A 16,786-nucleotide genomic window follows, 5' to 3' on the forward strand; every position below is an offset into this window, starting at 1 on the left:
CAGAGCCCTGCTTGGACTTAGGGACTCCGGGATTGTGAGAGAAAGGATTTCTGTGGCTTTAAGCATCCCAGTGTGTGGTGCTTCATGACAGGGAACCAATAAAGCCATAAAACATTTAATGCGCAAAAACTAATCTGGATATAGGATTGAGATTCTAACAGGCATCACCTAAACCTCACCAGACCTCCTTTCTCCCTTTTCCTTCTTCTTTTGAAAAAACTGTTTGTGTGATGTAAAGGACCAAAGAATAATTTCTAAGAACAAAAAGTATAAAATGTGAGTTTCAAAAATTATCATCATTGGAATTAAGTGGAATTCTCTGACACAGGTAGTGATTGTTATTCTTCAGAACTGATTTTTTGTGGAAATAAACCTTTGACTCTTAAGTCAAAACACAGAGATTAAAATACTCTTCTTTTTAAAACCATGTTACCAGCTGCTGATGTGGCCCCCACATTTGTCACAACGATTCACTCTTCTCTTTCAATTCAGAGTTTTCCAAATATTTGATAGGTTGGTTAGCTATGTTACATAAGCCACCTTTTCATCAGAAACACACTATTTGGAATATTTTTATCTCTGAAGCATTCCACTAGCCTTTGTTTTTTTTTTTGTTTTTTTTTTTTTGGTTCTATGATCTCTTTACTTTTTTTTTTAATGTTACATTAAAAAAATATAAAAGATTCCCGTATACTTCTCACTCCTCCACACCCCACTCCCCCCACATCAACAACCTCTTTCATCATTGTGGCACATTCATTGCATTTGGTGAATACATTTTGGAGCACTGCTGCACCACATGGATTAGAGTTTACATTGCAGTTTACACTCTCCCCCAGTCCATTCCGTGAGTTATGGTGAGACCTACAATGTCCAGCATCTGTCCCTGCAATATCATTCAGGAAAACTCCAAGTCCTGAAAATGCACCCACACCACATCTCTTCTCTCTCCCTGTCCTCAGCAACTACCATGGCCACTTTCTCCACATCAATGCCACAGTTTCTTCTATTACTAATCACAGTAGTTCTATAGTAGAATATCAGTAAGTCCACTCTAATCCATACTCTATTCCTCCATCCTGTGGACCCTGGGATGGTGATGTCCACTCCACCTCTATATCGAGAGGGGGCTTAGATTCCACATGGATGATGGATGCAATTCTCCTGCTTGCAGTTGTAAGCACTCTTGGTTCCCTGGTGTGGTGGTTGACCTTCTTCACCTCCCTCTTAGCTGGCCTGGGTAAGTCCAATGAACCAGAGGGTAGGAGTTGCAACTCTGCTGAGGCTCGGGGCCCAGTTGGCACATGGACAGTCCAGAGAAGGTGTACACTCAGGGTCTTGAGTTTCTGGACTGTCCATGAGTCTTTCAATGGCTGGTAAATCCAAGATGGCAGCCATCCTTCCACACTCATGGAGGAGGCTGGGCACGGAGAGCTCGGCATTGGTGGTCAGGCAGTGGGTAAAAAGCCTAACTCCACCACCTACTGTCCAGGTGACCAATGGGAAATGAGGACAATATCTCACTTGAGGGTCCCTGGGAGGATTTATTTGACTCATGGGCTTGTGTTAACTGGTGTTTGATGAGTAAACATAACTCACGTGCTCACCCGCCACTCAGTTGACAAGGTCCTGGAGATGTGGGTGGTGGAGAAGGAGCTGCTGGTTGTCAGGGGAGATGATTGATTTAGACTCAAACATACTGTCCAAGAAGAGAAGGTGAATCGAGGACTGATCCTGGGAAGGAAAGAGAAGGGGTAGCCTGGGAGGTGGGAGGCAAGCTGGTGGGACTGTCCCTTCCTTGTCCTTAGATGACCTCAGACCAGGTGCTGTGTGTACCTTCCTCTTCTCCCACCTTGTGGCAAACTCTGAACCATCCCAGGGTCCCTGGAGAGGGCATGCAAACCCACTGAGTGAGGGGTTGGACTGCAGAACGATACTCCATAGAGACTTGTCCCAACATGTTTGTCTAACCCAAAAGAGCTACAGTTCTGAGCATTGTCTGGAAAATTACTGAGTAGTGCTCGTAAATGAGACAATCAGTAAACACATGGCAATTTAAAATTGTAGTCAGAACTTATTGAGAGCTGGCACACAGCAATCTGCCAAGTTAGTTACATGCTTTATCTCATTTACATCCTTGGGGACACAATGCCACAAAAAATCAAGAACTAATTCATCCATTCATCTTCACAATATTGAGCTATGCAGGAGATTATTGTTTAAAAAAAAATTCACCCCCTCCCCCATCCCTACCATGCTAGTAGAGGAGACTTTTCTGTTTCAAATGTGCTTGTGCACGTGAGCTGCCCTCTTGCACCTCTGCCACTAGTGCGAGAAATGCTTTCCATGGCTTAGCCAGAATGGACCTCATGGTGCTTAACTGAACCGAATGCAAATGAGAGGCACAGTTGCCCAGACAAGTCCAGCTGAGCTCAGCTAATGACAGCTGTGAAAACAAGAATAAATGATACTCTTGTGTTACTCAGATAAGGGGCAGTTTGTCCCTCAGTAGTAGCTGACTGCTACAAGTTAGTTTGAGAGGCTAGGCTCTTGTCTAGATACCAAACAGTAAGCCCTAATCCTTCCCTAAAGAATGAGAATTACTGGTAGATCCAGGAGAACTCAGAGGTGTATAAATTTATTTGTTGCCAACATTTGGCCATTTCTAATCTATAAAACTAGCAATTTCATATTTTTCAAACTAATATTATAAAAAAAATAAATCCGTGAAAAACACACAAATTATCCCCCCTTCATACACACAACCTCCCATATATCTCTATCAGGTAAAAAATAAAATAAAAAATGACACTATAAATGTTATTCAATAGAATTATGGAATTTAATACTTTCAGCAACTTGGAAAATTACCTAGTTTTCACATAAAGAAATATCTGCAAGTATGTTAAGCTTTTTTTTTTTTAAGATTTATTTTTTATTTATTTGTTTTCCCTTCCCCTCACCCCTCCCCTGTTGTCTGCTCTCTGTATCCATTTGCTGTGTTCTTCCGTTTCTGCTTGTATTCCTGTCAGTGGCACCAGGAAACTGTGTCTCTTTTTGTTGCATCATCTTGCTGCGTCAGCTCTCCATGTGTGTGGCGCCATTCCTGGGCAGGCTGCACTTTCTTTCACGCTGAGTGGCTCTCCTTATGGGGCACACTCCTTGCGCATGGGGCTCCCCTACACAGGGGACACCCCTGCGTGGCATGGCACTGCTTGCATGCATCAGCACTGCGTGTGGGTGAGCTTACCACCCAGGTCTGGAGGCCCTGGGTTTGAACCCTGGACCTCCGATGTGGTAGGCGGACGCTCTATCTGTTGAGCCAAATCCACTTCCCTAAGTGTCTTATTCAACTCACAAAGTCAGGCACTGGCAAAGTCAAAAGAACTATCCACAGACAGACATCCAAGCTCTCAGCATAAACACAAAGTAATATCAGATAGGGAAGCACAGGATCTATAAAACAGGATTTGATAAACTAATTCACTATGCCTTGCTAAAATTCACTCTAATAAAAATGTTGCCAATTTATATTAATTGTGAGAAATGCCAGTCTGAATGATTGAAAAGCAGGTCATACAAAATGCTGTAAAATACTCTTAATTTCAATGCAAGTAATAGTAAACGCTTATGACATTTTTTCAAGTGGAGTTTGGGTAAGTAATCTGACCACCTGACAGGTAATTATAATTAATCTCATATTTGTAGTTGTAAGAAATGTTTCTAAACTTCTCCCAGAAGTCTTCCTTTCTTAAATCATTCCAACTTCTCTCCTGAAATCTTCACACTGTTAATTTACTGGGAGAATCTTTCCTTAACAGCCAACCCTAAGATAAATTTCAGTCCAAATTCTAAATTTCTGAGATCCCAATTAATGTGGTTTTATGAAAGGGACATCTTGTTCCTGATGTAATTTTAATGACATCACTATCAATTATCTTGGTAGTCCAGTAGTCCAAGATGGCAAAGTTCATTTTATTTCTATCAAGCAAATCAAAAGTAAAACACACGTATGTAAAAGTGTGCATGCAATTCATTAACTTGGGGCAAAAGTAAAATGATTCTAGCATCAATCTTGAAAAGTTGGGTCAATTGTGTTCATTCCCGTCTGTCTGCACGACCACATCTATTTTTAAAGGGAATGAAATAAGGTCAGCACAGAAGCGGATTCCCTCCCCTGGGACAAAACCACTGACTGTGGTTGGGTCCCAGAGGACCAGACAGGGCTTTTAAACTGCTGACTTCAAACTCTCAACCAGTGCACTCTCTGTGGATTTGCTAATGGACAACGGTGGCCACAATTAGCTAGGAATGGCATGTCTCTGGCTATCTAGTCTATGGATTGTAAATCAGTATAAAGAAGAAGAGACTGTGGGAATGGGGCAAGGATGCATAAAATGGAATTGCAGGAACATTGCTTAAATAAGAATTTTTAAATAGTGGTAGTTCTTCATGATCATGAGGTCTTCATTATTATGAGGTCCATCCATCCACCCACCCAACCACCCATCCACCCACCCAACCACCCATCCATCAACCCACCCATCCATCCATCCACCCATCCACCCACCCATCCATCCATCTACTCACCCATCATCCACCCATCCATCCATCCACCCACCCAACCACCCATCCACCCACCCAACCACCCATCCATCAACCCACCCATCCATCCATCCACCCATCCACCCACCCATCCATCCATCTACTCACCTATCATCCACCCATCCACCCATCCACCCATCCAACCACCCATCCACCCACCCAACCACCCATCCATCAACCCACCCATCCATCCATCCACCCATCCACCCACCCATCCATCCATCTACTCACCCATCATCCACCCATCCATCCATCCACCCATCCACCCACCCAACCACCCATCCACCCACCCAACCACCCAACCATCAACCCACCCATCCATCCATCCACCCATCCACCCATCCAACCACCCATCCACCCACCCAACCACCCATCCATCAACCCACCCATCCATCCATCCACCCATCCACCCACCCATCCATCCATCTACTCACCCATCATCCACCCATCCATCCATCAACCCACCCACCCACCCACCCATTCACCCATCCATCCACCCATCCATCCATCCATCCATTCATTATTTCATCAACTTGTATTTGATCCAGCACTTTGCAGTCTTTTCTTTGCCTTCAGAGGAGCTTATGATCTAGTTTGGGACATGGATATGGACACTAGTAGAACAAGCTCTTGGACTGGAGCGGGGGGGGGGGTGGTTCAGTGGGATTTAGGACTTGATGACATAGACGGGGGCTCACACAGACTAGAACAGCATCCCATCTCTTCTCGTGACAGGCTCTTGGGAGAGCTACCTAATAGCTAAGATCCCATCACTCCATCTGGAGACGTGAGAGATTTGGAAGAAAAAAAGACACCTACAGTTAATTTTGAATTTCGGAAAAACTATGAACAAAATTTTAGTCTACATGTGCCCCAAATATTGCTTGTCATCGTGCATTTTATCTGGAAGCCATATTCATCTGTAAAATAGGAATCCAGAGACCTAATTTGTAAAGTTGTTGTAAATACTAGTAACCACAATTTTTTGAATATTTACTGTTTCTTGGGAAGTAGCCAACCCCAAAATGCAAATTAGGAAGGAAGGTTAGAATGTGGAGGAACCTCTTGAGGGCTCTACCCCAGCAGTGGAATTCAAGTTGGAGACCCAAAATGGCCCTACGTCCATCTTGTCCCATGGACAGGCAAAGTAGTTGTAACAGTATATATTTTATGTAGACCGCGCCATTTAATTTTCCCAGAAGGAATCCATGATTGGCAGAATAACAGTCCACAAAGATGTCCCCATGGTCATGCCCAGAACCTGTGGATATTATGGCAAAAGGGAATGAGGGTGGCAGGTAGAACTGAGGTTGATAATCACCTAGCCTTAAAAAGGGAGGCTACACTGGGTTATCCAAGTGAGCCCAATGTAATCACAAGAGAGAGGGAGGCAGAACATTAAATCAGAATGATTCTAGGTGAGAAGGACTCAAATGCTCATTGCTGATTTTGGAGATGGAGAAAGTGGCCATGAGTCAAGGAGTGGGGGCAGCCTCTAAAACTGGAAAAGGTAAGAAGAAAGATTATCCCCTAGAGCCTCCCAAAAGAAACAGTCCCTGGTTTTAGCCCTGTGAAACCTGCATCAGACTTCTGACCTCGAAAGCTGCAACCTAGTAAGCTATTGATTAGTTAAGTCACTAGGGTTTGTGACAATTTCTTATAGCAGCAACAGGATACCTATGCTAGAACTTCCTGAGTGCTTCGCTATACATTTTCCCCATAATCTAAAGAACAAAATGGCAGGGGATGGGGAGAGTGGTTGCACTGGGAAATTTAGTGCTGATTGTAGAACTGCTATTTTTCCCTCTAATTGGAAGCCATTTAGAACTTGGGGTCTTTTACAAAACAAGATAATGATCCTGCCATGATAATACTGTGCCTTGAGACCCTCGGGACTGTCCACAGAATCTCAAACCTGTGCCCCAAACATTCTGAAAATAAGTGTTCCTTTTCAAGGGAGAAAAAAAAAAGAATTATAATGAACACAATTCAATAAAAAGGGGCAGAAGTCATTTTTTCCATTATGATGCTTCCTTGACTTTTGGGCTAATGTTTAGTGTTTTCAAGGCTCATATGAGGGTGAAAAGACCAGGCAGAGACCTGAAGGGGACTTCTTGTCACTTTCCTTTTTCCATTATTCTCCAGCTGGAGGCTTGGTTCAGGAACTACCATTTTAAATTTCCCTTTGTCCAGTTGGCCTGGATGAAAGCAGTGTGTCTTAGTTTGCTGGGCTGCTATGACAAATACCACACAGTGGGTTGACTTGAACATCAAACATTTATCGTCTCAAGGTTTCAGAGGCCAGAGTCCAGAACCAAGGTGTGGATAAGGCAATACTTTCTCCCCACAGTCTGTGGCATTCTGGCACTGACTTGCCACAATGCTTGGGTTCCTCAGTTTGCGTGTCTGGTTGCCATCACAGAGTGATGTCCTTGATGTCATTCTGTGTGGTTTTCTTAGACTTCTGGCTTTTTATAGGGTCTCTGGTAGCACGGATAAAGCCAGCCCTGATTTGGTTGGAACACACCTACGTAGACACCTATTCACAAATGAGTTCCCACCTTAACTGATAATACATCTTCGAAGAGTTTGCCATTGCGTTTGCCCTACAGGTACATGGATTGAGACTAAGTGCATCCCTTTTCCTGGGGTACATGAGTCAATCTATCCAGAATGAAAAGTGCCTCTCTGAGCCACTTTGGGGATTTTCTATGGGTAGTCCATTCCTTGCCAGTGTTTTGGATGCATTCTTTAAAATTTTCTATTTTAATCAAGATGCACCTGCACCATTGTAGAAAACAATCAAATGGTTCAGAAGGATTTATAAGAGACCTTTCCTTACACCAGCACCCTCCCCCAGAGGTGACTAGATTTAACGCTCTCCAGTTTGGGTTCCTCCTTTATCTTAATGTGCAAATTTCTTCTTTTATTTCTTTAGAGCAGATGCTTCCATCTTAGCTGCACCTTACGGTCATCTGGGGAAGTTTTGAACTTCTCCATCTCAAGGCGTCACCACAGATGGATTAAACAAGAATCTGGAGGTGGGGCCCAGGTAGCAGTGATTTTAAAGATTCCCAGGTGGTTCCAGGGGGCAGCCAACAAGGAAAACTCCTGTTTGTGAGAAGTAGCTGTTGAGTCTTCTTCATGAAAGCTGAGGAATCACCTCCCTGGCAAGAATCAGGTGTTTCCAAATTTCTCCGAAAATGGGAATCTTCTGGGTACTTGTCAAAGCTATGGCTTCCCAGGGGCCCCCTCTGGGGTTCTGTTTCAGGGTGTCTGGATGGCACCCTGAGAACTGCATGTCTTCAAAGCGCCTTTATTGAGTATGATTTGCGTGTGGTAAAATGCACCCATTTTACGTGTATGATTGGCAAGATTAAATGAATTTATCCACAAATGTAACCACTACCGTACTCAATATATAAACATCCCCATCATTCCCAAAACTGTGAACTTTCCAAGCCCGACCCCAAGCAACCGCTCTTCTCGTTTCGCCCACTACAAATCTGACTTTTCTAAATTTTGTGGAAATCGAATCATTCCCTATGCAGTTTTTTGCTTCTACCTCCTGCTCCTCAGCTTAATGTTTTTGAGAGTTCTCTCTATTGCTGTAGCTATAGTTTATTATTCTATCATGGTATGACTGCACCACATTTGCTTTCTGTAGACAGACCTTTGGGCTGGTTTCAGGTTTTGACTATTATATAACACTGCCAGGGACATTCGTGTACATGCCTTCGAGTGGCCATAATCATGTGGAATAGCTGGGCACATGGAATATACTTGCCATTATAAGAAACTGCCAAAATGCTTTCCAAAGTGGTGTAGACATTTACCATTTCCACTCGCATTTCCATCTGATCCGCATACTAGACGACAAGTGGCATTGGCAGTCTTTTTCATTTTAGCCATTCTAATACGTTTGGTTTTAACTTGCATTTCTCTGGTGAACTAGTGATCCTACATGCACATTGGCTATATATATATCTTTTTTTGTGAAGTAGCTTTTCAAATGTTTGGCCCATTTTTTATTGGGCTGTTGGTCTAATTATGGAGTTGTAAGGATCATTTCCATATTCTATATTTACCTGTTTTTACGTATTCTGAATAGAAGTCTTTTGCCAGTTGTGTACATTGTAAATATTTTCTCCCATTCAGCAACTTGCTTTCTCATTTTCTCAGTGGTTTCTTTAGAAGAGCTGACATTGTAATTTTGATAAAGTCCAATATGGGAGTATTTTCCTTCGCACTTTATGCTTTTGGAATCCTAGTTAAGAAATCTAGCTAAGTCAAGGCCGTGAAGATTTTCTCCTGTATTTTCTTCTAGAAATCTTATAGAAGGATGATTTTTGTGCTTGTAGTTCTTTCGGTTTCTTGAATTGGTGGGTTATAGCTTTTACCACATTTGGAAAAACTTGGGTCATTAATTTTTAAAATATGTTTCTCCCTCTTTCCCCAACCTCTCTTCTCTCGTTTGGGAGATCCAATTGCATGTGAGTCAGACTACCTGAAGTTGGATCTCAGCTCATTAAGGCTCTTTTCTTTTAATGTTTTTTTTTTCCATTTTGCATAATGTCTCTTCCTTTGTCTTCAGATTAACTAATCTTTCTTTGTTATGTCCTCAATCTTACTCCATGTATTTTAAAAAAATTATTTCAGACGTTATATAGTTCTCCTTTGTGGACATTCGTTTTGGGTCTTTTCTATATCTTCTATGTTTCTACATATCAGACTATATCTTTCCTCTAGATTTCTGAACAACTAGTGTTATCAGAACTATTTTGATGTTTTTTTCCGCTAACTCCAACATCTTTGTCAGTTTCCATTAATTGAATTTTTCTCCTCATTACTGGTCCCACTTTTCTGCTTTGCAAGCCTGGTAATTTTGGACTGGATGCCATTCGCTGTGAATTTTACCTTGATTGGTGCTGGATATTTTTGTATTTCTACAAAGAGTCTTATGATTTGTTCTAGAATCCAGGCAATCTACTTGGAAATAGTTTGAACATTTGGCGTCTTGCTTTTCTGTTTTCTAGGCTAGATGAGATCAGCATTTAATTCGGAGTGGATTCATCCAACCTACTCAGGCACATTCTGACTTTCCCACCCAATGCGCCATGAACTCTGAGGTTTTTCGTCTGGTAGAGGGAACAGGGCTGTGAACACCAGCCACTGATTCTGCAAATACTTTCAGTTGGTTCTTTCCCTGACCTTGGAAAACATTATCACAGTCTGATCTGTTCTCAGCTGAATACCAAGAGTGACACTGATGTGGGGAAAGTGGCCACGGTAGCTGCCGAGGATAGGGAGAGGGAAGAAGAGATGTGATGTGGGGGCATTTTCAGGACTCGGCGTTGTCTTGGGTGGTACTGCAGGGACAGATGCTGGACATTGTATGTCCTGCCATGGCCCACTGGGTGGGTGAGGGATGAGGGGGTGGGGAGTTTATGGGAACCTCATATATTTTTTGAATGTAATATTAAAAAAAAAGAAAAAAAATACAAAATTTAAAAATTAAAAAAAAAAAGAGTGACCTATGCAGGTTTCTCCAGTACTCTGTCTATGAACTTTAGCCACCTTGGTCTCCCCACACTCAGCTCTGTCTCCTCAAATCAAGAAGTCTACCTGGCTCGACCAGAGTTCCCCTTCTTTCTGCTCTAGCTTGGAAAATTGCTGAAGGGTTCAGCTGGAGCAACGGCAGGGTTTGCTTTGTTAGTTTCCCATCCCTCAGGGATCGCCTTCTTTCATGAACGTCCAGTGATTTGAAAACAGTTTCGTATATTTTGTCCAGTGTTTTAGTTGTCCCAGGCGGGAGGGCAAATCCAGTCCTGGTTATTCCCTCATAGAGCAGAAGCACGATCACTTTTACGTATCTTTTTAGTGTTTAAAAATCTAACTTTAGGGAAGCAGATGTGTCTCAAGCAATTGGGCTCCTGTCTACCATATAGGAGGTCCAGGGTTTGATACCCAGGGCCTCCTGGTGAAGGAGAGCTGGTCCATGTGGCGAGCTGGCCTATACAAAGTGATGGCCCATGCAGAGTGCTGGCCCACACGGAGTGCTGCCCCACACAGGAGTGCTGACCCACGCAGGAGATCTTCCCTGTTCAGGAGTGTTGACCCACACAGAGAGCTGGTGCAGCAAGATGACAAAACAAAAAGAGACATAGAGGAGAGACAATAAGAGATGCAGCAGATCAGGGAGCTGAGGTGGCACAAGAGATTGATCGTCTCTCTCCTGCTCTGGAAGGTCCCAGGATCGGTTCCTGGAGCTGCCTAATGAGAATATAAGCAGACACAGAAGAACACACAGTGAATGGACACAGAGCAGACAACGGGGTAGGGGGGCTGGGGGAGAAATAATAAATAAATATTTTTTTAAAATACAACTTTAAAACATCTTGTAGTGAATATTTTTAATGGGTACCTACTATATGCTAGGTTTTTGTAGACACTATTTTGTTCTCTTCATGAACATTTTGCAAGCTTAATATCTTGCTTTGCAATGAAGGAAGTGATGCTTCAGAAATGTTAGCCAATAAACCCTTTAGTATGTTTCATTTTGGAACTTTTAAGGCTAAAAATCTTTCCACTCAACCAGCAGTTTACCTACATAGGAATTACTTGGGATTTTTGTTTAAAATGCACATTCCACCAGGGATTACAGGTAGCATATGGAGATACTGTAAAGCATTAACACACCAGAATTTTTGGGGTTAATATTTCTGAATCTTCAACGTGGTATTGTTCTTAAACGTGTTAAAATTCATAGACTTGCATACCAACAAAACAAAAGTCGATTTTTACTGTATGTTCATTTAAAACACATTTTTTGAAAAGTAGAAGAAAATGTAGTTTCCAAGCCATACCCCACGCCTGCTTGTTCACATCACTGGGGGTGAGGCCAGGCACTCTTTGCTGTAGACAAGCTCCTACATGAGGGATAATCACCCCAAGAATTTGACCTTCCATTTTGCATTAGTCAGAGGAAGGAATATCTACAAAACCTCATTTACTAATTTTTTTCCTGTATTAATTCACCCCATCTCAGAAGGAAAACACAAAATTTTAGTTTTCTTGAAATTTAGTTTCTTAAAATTTTCACTTTTCTTGAATAGACAAATCCATCAAGACAAAAGCAGATCACAGGTTACCAGAGGTTGGGGAGGGGAGGAATTGGGGAGCTATTGCTTAATGGGTACAGATGTTTTTTTGGGGGGGATAATAAAAATTCTCTGAAATAAGTAGTGGTGATGGTTGCATAACATTTGAATGTACTTAATGCCACTGAGTTTTCACTTAAAAGTAGCTAACATGGTAAATTTTAGGCCATGTATATCTTGCCATCATAAAAGAAAATGAACATTTCTTGAAAGTTCCTATTTCTGCCACTGTTTCTCTACTCTATGAGATTTGATCGATCATGGTCCTTTCATAGTTTCACCATGTGACAGCATTCTCATGACAAGAGCCCATTAAAAGTCAAATAAATAAAGCATCGTGTGTCACGGCTGTCCAGATCTTTTCTTCATTGTACAAAGCACCTCTAAATTTGCACCTCCAAGGGTTTCTTCAGGCATTTCCTTTCTAAACAGACTGACATAAGAAGATAGAGTTGAGAGGAGAGGGACGAAGATGTCAAGGGAGGTGAGGAGGCAGGAAGGCATACGTCTAGGACCTGGGTATTAGACCAAAGCGACACAGGTGGGCACAGGGTCTGCGTGTGGACCGTGACAAAAACCTGGAGGAAAGGAATACTTCTCTCAATTATTCTTACACCTAAAATCAGGGTTTCTCAGTCACAGCCCTGCCGACATTTGGGAAAGGGTGATTCTCTGTGGTTGGGTGTCCAGGGTCCTCTAGGGTGTTGAACAGCATCCCTGGGCTCCTCTCACTTGACCCGTCTCAATAGTGACAACCCAAAATGTCTCTGGACATTGTCAAGAGTCCCCTGAGGAACAAAACCCATCCTGGTTATGAACAATTACTATGGATGGAAGGATAGATGGATGGATGGATGAATGGATGGGTAGGTGGGTGAGTGGATGGATGGATGGATGGTGGATGGATGGTGGGTGAATGTCTGGATGGGTGGATTGGTGGGTGGATGGATGGATGAATGGGTGGGCAGGTGGGTAAGTGGATGGATGGATGGATGATTGGTGGATGATGATGGATAGATTGGTGAGTGGATTGGTGGGTGGGTGGATGGATGGATGGATGGGTGAGTGGATGTATGGATGTATGGATGATGGATGGGTGGTGAATGGATGGTGGATGGATGGTGAATGGATGATGGATGGATGGATGGATTGGTGGGTGGATTGGTGGGTGGGTGGATGGATGGATGGATGGGTGAGTGGATGTATGGATGTATGGATGATGGATGGGTGGTGGATGGATGGTGAATGGATGATGGATGGATGGATTGGTGGGTGGATTGGTGGGTGGATGGATGGATGAATGGATGGATAAGCAGGTGGGTGAGTGGATGGATGTATGGTGGGTGGATGTTTGGGTGGATGGATAGATTGGTGGGTGGATTGGTGGGTGGGTGAGTGAATGGATGGATGAATGTGAGTGAGCTGAAGGCGCTACTCTTTAAAGATGGCGCCAAGCCTCGCACTAAACAACTGTAAGCCACTCCCGTTTCTTCCCTGGTCCTCAGCAACAAGATCCCATGAACCAACTAACCTCGATGAATTAGCATAACCAATCAGGTACTTGCATGCTGCCTAACTTCCCCTTAGATGCCCATAAAAGCTGTTGCATTTCCTCAATAAACCAGACCTGCGCCACCAGCCTGCATCTCCAGAGTGGTCACTGTGTGTGTTTCTTTGCTCTGCCGTCCTTACCCAACTGGCTGAGGGGGTATGCCAGCCAGACCCTGTCGTTGACAGATGGATGGTGGGTGGATGTTTGGATGGATGGCTAGATTGGTGAATGGATTGGTGGGTGGGTGGATGGATGGATGGATGGGTGGGCAGGTGGGTAAGTGGATGGATGGATGGATGGTGGATGGATGGAAGATGGATGGATGGATGGTGAATGGATGATGGATGGATTGGTGGGTGGATTGGTGGGTAGATGGTAGATGGATGGATGGGTGGGCAGGTGGGAAGTGGATGGATGGTGGATAGATGGACGGATGGATGGTGGATGGATGGATGATGAATGGATGGATGGATTAGTGGATTGGTGGGCGGATAAATGAGTGGATGGTAGATTGATGGACGGGTGGGTGGGTGGATGAACACTCAGAGTTTCTCCAGCTCTGCACTACTGACATTGGTGCTTCATGTCTCTTTGTTTGGGGGACTGCCCTGGGCCCTGTATGATGTTGAGCAGCATCTTTGGCTTCCACCCACTAGACATCAGCACCCCACCCAGACCTGACCATAAAAATCGTCTCCAGAAATTGTCCCCTGGGGCACACTTTGTCATGTTAGCCCTGTTAAGTGAAGCACTGCAATGCGCGTTACTGTATTTTAAACTGATAACAAAATGTGTTAGAGAGGGCAAAAGGCAAACTACAAAAGAGGGCAAGGAGAGCAATATGGTACTAAATCTTATAAGAAAATGCACAGGGACAAATGCTGCTAGGAGTGATGATGATGGATTGAATTCTAACAGTGTGCATGAGCCTGGCCTCTTCTGCCTCATGGGACTCCCAGGTACAGTGTTGCTGAGATGCTTTGTTTTTTCTCTCCACACGTCACATACATCTCCATAATAGCTGCATTTTCCCAAGTCCGCGGGTGTGAAGGGTCTCCAAACGGAGAACCGAAACAGAAATAGCACCTGTTTGGTAGCATTCTGTAGCATTTATTTAAAATGCTGTAGCATTTTATTTAAATGCTGTAGCATTTTATTTAAATGCTGTAGCAATTTATTTCAAACGCTGTAGCATTTTATTTAAGGGTGCCAAGTTCACGCTATTTACTGATGTCCCTCGTAGAAAGTCTATAATTACGGAATGACGAATGGAACAAAAGAACAGCTTAGAAAAGTACCGCCCGTGTTACAGCAAGAGCATATTCAGAGTTGTTTAGACACAACGAGAGTCAATTGCTAGAAAACTTAATTCTGGGCCTTAACTCTCGTTGGATGTGAGTGAAATCGGGTTGTGCAGTGCAGGACTTTTGTGGCTGGGTGGCACGGGTGGATGCGCTGCCCTGGCCTCGCATTTAAGCAGAACCAACTTAATCGTGCGAAAGCTTGTTCCAAATCCCACCCCATCAAGAAGGCTTGATTGTGGCTTCATAGCTCATATGTGTGCAGGGATCAGGGAAGCCAAAACGTAAATTTTGGGGGTTTTCCGTCATGGTGCTGGAGCTCCGATCCCATCAGGAAGTGCATGTCCAGATTGGGCCCTTTCCACAGATTCATTATGGTCAAGCTCAGAGGAGGGCAGAGGGAGCTCTGGACCCTCAGACCACCCTAGAAAAAGGAATTACAAGATGGCAGCTCAGCTGCTGGACACTGATGGGGCAGTGGTCCTCGTTGAGGGATGGAGGGATGTGCAGGCTGAGAAGAAGGGTGAACATTAAATCCATATTCCAGTCATCTTCACAAACCCTAGGGAAGTCCATCACACTCCTTCCCTTGGATGGAGGGATGTGCAGGCTGAGATGAAGGGTGAACATTAAATCCATATTCCAGTCGTCTTCACAAACTCTAGGGAAGTCCATCACACTCCTTCCCTTGGATGGAGGGATGTGCAGGCTGAGATGAAGGGTGAACATTAAATCCATATTCCAGTCGTCTTCACAAACTCTAGGGAAGTCCATCACACTCCTTCCCTTGGATGGAGGGATGTGCAGGCTGAGATGAAGGGTGAACATTAAATCCATATTCCAGTCGTCTTCACAAACTCTAGGGAAGTCCATCACACTCCTTCCCTTGGATGGAGGGATGTGCAGGCTGAGATGAAGGGTGAACATTAAATCCATATTCCAGTCGTCTTCACAAACTCTAGGGAAGTCCATCACACTCCTTCCCTTGGATGGAGGGATGTGCAGGCTGAGATGAAGGGTGAACATTAAATCCATATTCCAGTCGTCTTCACAAACTCTAGGGAAGTCCATCACACTCCTTCCCTTGGATGGAGGGATGTGCAGGCTGAGATGAAGGGTGAACATTAAATCCATATTCCAGTCGTCTTCACAAACTCTAGGGAAGTCCATCACACTCCTTCCCTTGGATGAGCCCCCAGACTCAGGTGCTTCTAGAACCTTCCATGATTCAACCACGATCAAGGAGACCGAAGACAATGACAATAACGCTGAGAAGAAGCGCCAGCCGCTCATCCAGGAAAACGACTGAAGGGAGAGTATCGGAATTTGAGCCGAAATGGCAAAATTGAGAGAGATGAGTCATAGGCTGTGGATGTGCAGACTTCAGAAATGGGCAGATGTGGCCAGGCAGCCCTGATCGAGACCTGAGCTTCTACCCAATGGCTTCGTCTTCTCTGCAGTGTTGTCCACCATCATTTAAAAATGTGTCAGTATGCCCGCACTCACTCTCAGGCTGACGGTTCCATTAGCCTCTGGCTTCCCTTGTCAGAAAGCTCCCCGCAGTTTCGCTCTTCTTCTTTCCCCTTCTTTCCTGCCATTCCGTTTCCCCCCGTAAAACCTCACCCTCCTGAGAAAACGGACAATTTGCACGGCTTGATTCAGGGAAAGGGAAAAAAATAATTTATTAAGGTAGAAAGATCTGACAGCTCTCAGAATTTCAAAGCTAATATTGGACTTTTTTTTTTTCACAAGTGCTAAAAGTTTGTATGGAAAATTTTAATATGACATAAAAACCAGTGTCAGAGATTTAACACTTCAGGAGTCAGGGTAAGCTTTTCTCCCCTAACGTGTGGGATTTTTATTAATAGATATTTTTTTTCCTTGTTACTTTTTATCCGTCTCATTGTGAATCATTGTGCTTGGGGAATTCTTCTGCCTTTCTCATCTGCTTTTGGAGTGAGATAAGAACCAATTTTGGGCTGTCACGGATGTGCTGATTTGCTGGGGATCTGGGGAGTGTATGCTGGAAGTGTTACCTGACTGGGCTTACCTGTAGGTTCTGCTGACATTAATGGGATCAGCCCCTGTGTCTCTAAGAGCCTGCAATGTGTGCACCTAATTGACGATCCGCGATGTCATGTCACAGCCTGGGTGAGTGACACGCTGGT

This window comes from Dasypus novemcinctus, chromosome Y (genome assembly GCF_030445035.2).
Source record: "Dasypus novemcinctus isolate mDasNov1 chromosome Y, mDasNov1.1.hap2, whole genome shotgun sequence".
Classification (NCBI taxonomy): Eukaryota; Metazoa; Chordata; class Mammalia; order Cingulata; family Dasypodidae; genus Dasypus; species Dasypus novemcinctus.